At 36.8% G+C, this 5,463-nt stretch overlaps 1 long non-coding RNA gene across 1 annotated transcript; it reads right to left on the reverse strand.

The window, feature by feature from the left end:
- Positions 1-1,258: 1,258 nt before the first annotated feature.
- Positions 1,259-4,058, reverse strand: LOC143508710 (uncharacterized). The gene is made up of 5 exons (XR_013129426.1): positions 3,939-4,058; positions 2,886-2,908; positions 2,748-2,777; positions 2,597-2,629; positions 1,259-1,326 (listed from the first exon to the last, which is right to left on the reverse strand). It is a non-coding gene; the product is annotated as an uncharacterized LOC143508710 (long non-coding RNA).
- Positions 4,059-5,463: the final 1,405 nt, after the last annotated feature.

The following is a 5,463-nucleotide window of genomic DNA, read 5'->3' on the forward strand; positions in this document are numbered from 1 at the left end:
GGCGATACCTGTGTTTTCATCATCAGGCCTTAATCCGTCAGGTGTTCTGCTGTGAGAATCGAAAAACCCAAATCTCCCTTCGCGATCTCTGAATACTGCAATGCACGTGTTTCCAACCATCAGAAGCGCGTCAGTTACGTTACCTTCAAGACAAGCGAGAGCGCTCTCTAGGTTCATAAACTCGTCCATTCCTTGTGGCGCATCGTCTTTCAAGAAACCATACGTTTGTGGGTGTTTAATAAGGTTGTAACATTGCAGATCGGTGTCGACTGTCGTTGGTAACTCGTCAGAAGTTAAATAGTTACTCACAAACCTTCCTTCATTCAGCAATGTCCGTTTCACAGTAGTATATAAAGCATCTCCTCTCGTTAAAACGTTGTCAAGACCCATAGAGTTCAACTCGTTAACTTCATTGTGCATAGCAAGAAATGTCAGAGCGTTGCACGTACACTGTGTACCACGCGAGAATTCCCTGTATCTCTGATCATTTTGACAGTGCGATGCCTGAACTGACTCCACATATCTATTAGCAACAGTGTTTGCTACCTGGTTAGTGCTTTCGCTCTCCACTTTCAGTGCCTCGCGTCGTTTAGCAGCAACAGACTTCTTGCTTTTTCTCGGCATGGTTTAACAGATTTCAAACAGTATATATGGAACAGTGCCAAAACAATATTATTCCAAAAGGTTGTTTTTAAAACGTTTACTGTATTCAAAATAATCAAATCACAATAATACTATTACAATTTTTTAAAAGGTATTGACAATTCTCAATGTGTGTCTGCAGAAGACAAAGATGGTCCTGCTGCTTACTGTTGGTTGTCTGAAACAAATCAATTCAACACAAAGCAACAAGAAAATGGCAATGTATATAACACACACACAAAAAACTATATATGTACTAACATCAAACAGTATGTATGATGTTAACAGAATAATGATGTGTATGATGAGTGTCTGATGTGTGTCTTCAACAGCAGTCAACAATGATGGTCCACTTAGCCAAGAATCTGGTCTGAAACAAATAAACACAGTTGCCTTCCGGCTTGTTTAGTTTGGGGTAAATCGTTTGGGGTAAATCGTTTGGGGTAAATCGTTTGGGGTAAATCGTTTGGGGTAAATCGTTTGGGGTAAATCGTTTGGTAATCGTTTGGTAATCGTTTGGTAATCGTTTGGTAATCGTACTTGCAAGGGCAAGCAAAAAGACGCAGCAGGAAAAGATGTTAAAATGTTGGGACGGGGGACAAGAGAAGAGAAAATATTGGGACGGGGACAAGACTTGGATCTAATAGGAAGACAGACAGAGCAGAAAATTCTTCAGATCAGGACCTGTAAAGACAAAAAAAAAGAATCAATCTTCATGCATGTAGAACTGATCAGTGTTTTAACAATACATTATTATTGTAAATGTTCAATATTATTGTAACATCAAGTTGGAGAACTTAATTCTGATTATGCCGTTTCATACAAAATTAATTTTCTTGTGTGAAGCACTTTGAATTGCCAGTGTGTATGAAAGGTGCAATATAAACAAAGCCTAAATGCAGCAAATTGTGAATTCAATTGTACTACTTCACAATCAGATGCTTAGATTCACAGGATATATAGTATTGGGTGATTTCAGTATGATCACAGGATGCTTGCTTGCGTTTCCTCTTCATGTGATGTATGATGTTATGGCTCTTACATTTCTGCAAATGTTAATGTTGAACCTTTAAAAACCCTTACTTTCACAAGCCAGAGGAACCTACACAGTGAGGACCAGTGAGCCAAACACTGAGTATAATGCCTTATGTACATGTACATTTAGGTGGTATAAAATAATGGCAGTTTTATGATGTGCATGTTTGTAGTATTTAAGAGGAAACAAAGGCCTTATATTAAATTCTTTAACTTACTCTGAGGTTAGGTGAGGTGAGCTGAGCTGAACCTACAGAAACATACAAGTGCACATTAGTGAACATTTTCACAATTTGGCAGGTGCTCTTCTCCAGAGGACCTTACAGAAGTGCTTTGTGGTCTATTTCTAATAGATAATGTTAATACATAGGTCTGTGTCAATAATGCTGTTAGGCTAAAGTCCTGTCCAGTGTGGAACTTGGATATTGGCCAAAATGCCATAATTATGTTAATAAAATGTTCTTAGCTCACTGGCCCATTTTTTTTTACTATAACAAGACAGCATCCACTGGTGTCTACCATAACAGATCATGCCCAACACATCTATCACACTCATATTTGTACACTCCAATTTTGAATTAAAAAAGCATTCAGAAAAATGTACATTGCTACAGAATGGACAATTTTTGTAACCTCAACCACACCATGTATGCAGAAATGGCCGTTTTAATAGCTTTCTACTCACTTCGAATAGCTTGATGTAGACATATGGATATGCAAATAGAGAAGAGAAACATTTAAATATGTGAAAAAGGTTTGCATCTTTCAAACAAACCTTTCAACTGTGACACTGTAAATATTTAGAGATTTAACACATATGACTGATTTAGTGAATTCTGAACAATTGTTCAAAAATCAAATGAGATGCCTAGTGCTTTTCATTGACACCAATAATTCAATACCTTATTACTGAACTTACACACACTGTAGATGAATGATGGATGTAAAGAACCTGTAAGGAAGCACAAGAATAGAGACACATTTATTTTCATCACATCTTCATCAAGTTTACTACATCATTAGGCCTACTTGTCAATTATATGTATGAATTAGTATCAACATGTACTTACACAAACTGTCGGTATTCGTAGCTTTAGAACCTGCAAATTACAGTGCAACATAACAAGCAGGGTCAAATATTTTGCCAAACTTTAACAGGCTACAATATCATACAAGTAATATAGCTATAACATTTAGCTTCAACTTACGTTATACGATGGTTTTCTGCCAACTTAGGGAAAGAGAAAAACAACATTATCTTAATGTGAAGCTTATAAAAGCGTAATATACAAGACACAAGGGATGCACCTACATGTTTGTAATAATAAACACATATCAGGTAACCAAATAGCTAAATGAACAAGATTTCTCAGGAATTTAAAAATGGTTTAAATAATGAATTAAGTGTTTGTCTTTAAAAAGATGAACAACTCACTAAAATGCTTTGGATGATTGTTACACATAGGCCCGAATTACAGAAAACCTCTAGCTAACGGTAATAGCTAGCTAGCTACCAAATCAGCTATCTTAGTGCTTTTGGTCAGTCATGTAATGACACAAATATCAGCCAGCTACTCAATATAGCGATACAAATACATAAGAATATATAATGGCCAAAAAAGTAGCTAGCTCCAGCATGTATTGGTAGTTGGCGAAAGGTTGTTCTTTACACCATTATAAAACACTTGGCCATAGCTAGCTAGCTAACTAGCAGAGCTGGCTATGTCTCGTTCGCTACGTATGTTAGCTAGCTAGATTAGCCAAGATGTAATAGACTAAACGTCAGGTAGCAGGCCTTAAAAACTTGGCTATAGCTAACTAGCAAAGCTGGCTATCTCTCGCGCACTAGTTTTGTGAGACAGCTAGCTTGGCTAGGTTAGCCAAGATGAAATAGCTAGCAGGCCTTCCAGCGCAAGGAACATTTTATCATTTATATCTAAAATATTCACGTAAATTTCAAAGCCTGACGATGTACACATACAATGGTAGTTATGGATCTAGAGTAGCCAGGTTAGCTATGTGCTATCTGTGTTCATACTAGTAAAACAAACCTGGTATCTAAAACGGTCCAAAACGTTAGCCAACGGCTAACTGGCTACCTCACACATTTAGCCATCGGCCTTAGTTAAGCAAATAACTAACTAACAATTAACCTTGTTCGTTAACAATTGACAACGAAGGTGTATTTTAAACATTTTGGTATGTCAAATTACAATTTATCAATGTGTTTAACGTTTTTATGAACGCTGAATGGTACTTACGGTAAAACACAGCCGTTTCTCTCCGGAGAAAAAATCGGATGAAGGTCTCGCGCTTATGTCTCCGTCATGGCCAGCGTTTGCGCGCGCACGCGCGCGCGCTTATTTTTCCACCTTCGCCTGCTGGAGAGTAGAACATTATATTTACAATAAATTAATATTGTATAAATATTAATTATATATAGGCTAAAAGCCGCATACATCTACTGAACTGAATGCATTTAACTGAACTGATCAGTTTCTGAACGGTGCCTGTAGCAGTTCACGTGTGACAGATTGGGTTTCAGCCGGTGTTGTGCCCAATACCGACCTCGTTTATCCGCATAAAAACGCTACAGATTATATTAGAGAGTTACAGTTTTGACCTAACTAGATATTTAGACTTAATTATTCTGCTCTAATACTGCAAAGTCATGTGGTCAGAGGTGAACTTCGGTGTAGCCAGTGTGTTTTTTATTTAAAATAATTAACACCCTTGAGCCAGTGTGGCTTTGGACATAGATAATCCCATGCCGTTTGCTCTGATGGATAATTAAAGTCTAGGTCTTATTTATGCATAGAAACGTAAATCGACAATATAATCTGTAGCGTCTTTATAAACGAGGGGAGTCGGAATAGGGCACACCACCGGTTGAAAGCAATTCAACATCATCAGCTCCCCAGTATTTTTTTTTCGATAGTTTACTATGTACACAGTCCATTTATTCTCGGATCCGTGTCCTAAAATATGGTGGCCATATTGAATTGGGGCCATATCGAGACGCTATCAGTGAAGCCTGTGCGCCTCAGTCGGACTTTCATGATTTCACAATAATCATCAGATTATAAACCATGATAAATTATTCATATAAAAATATAAAAATTAATATATATTTATATAACACATTTATCATCTTTATTTTTAGCTGTTTTATTTAACAATATTTCAGGGTTCCGCATTACCAGAGGTTTATGTTTCAACCATATATCTGAGCAGTCAACAGCATTTATATATCATTTAACAGTGTTAAAATTTAGACAGCCTTTAACATAATTCAGCAATTTTAATATTTAAACAGCCTTCATTATCATTTCACATTAATTATTAATTTTTAGCTGATTTGAGCGTTATTTTGTTTATTTCAACAGCCTTTAACATCATTTAGCAGGTAATCAACATTTGAACAGCTTTTTTTTACAAATTATTTGATTATTCAGCATAATTTATCATGGTTTATAATCTGCTGATTATTGTGAAATCATGATTCATGAAAGCCCGACTGAGGCGCACAGGCTAAAAGCTGCATATATACTGACAGTGTTGTGCATGAACGAGTTCAAAAGAACGCGTTCATTGAACACGCTCAGTTTTTCGTTTTTTCGTTCATTTTTAAATACTTGAACGTGAATTAGTTCACATTATGTGTCATGAACGGCAGACGTCACTGTAAATGAACGTTACACCCTCCTGCATTCTCGCTCTTGCCGCTTAAATCGTGTATCACCAGACAGAAATGGTTTTTGACATGGTGTGCGCAATGCATTGTGG

The sequence above is a fragment of the Brachyhypopomus gauderio genome, chromosome 2 (assembly GCF_052324685.1).
Source record: "Brachyhypopomus gauderio isolate BG-103 chromosome 2, BGAUD_0.2, whole genome shotgun sequence".
Classification (NCBI taxonomy): Eukaryota; Metazoa; Chordata; class Actinopteri; order Gymnotiformes; family Hypopomidae; genus Brachyhypopomus; species Brachyhypopomus gauderio.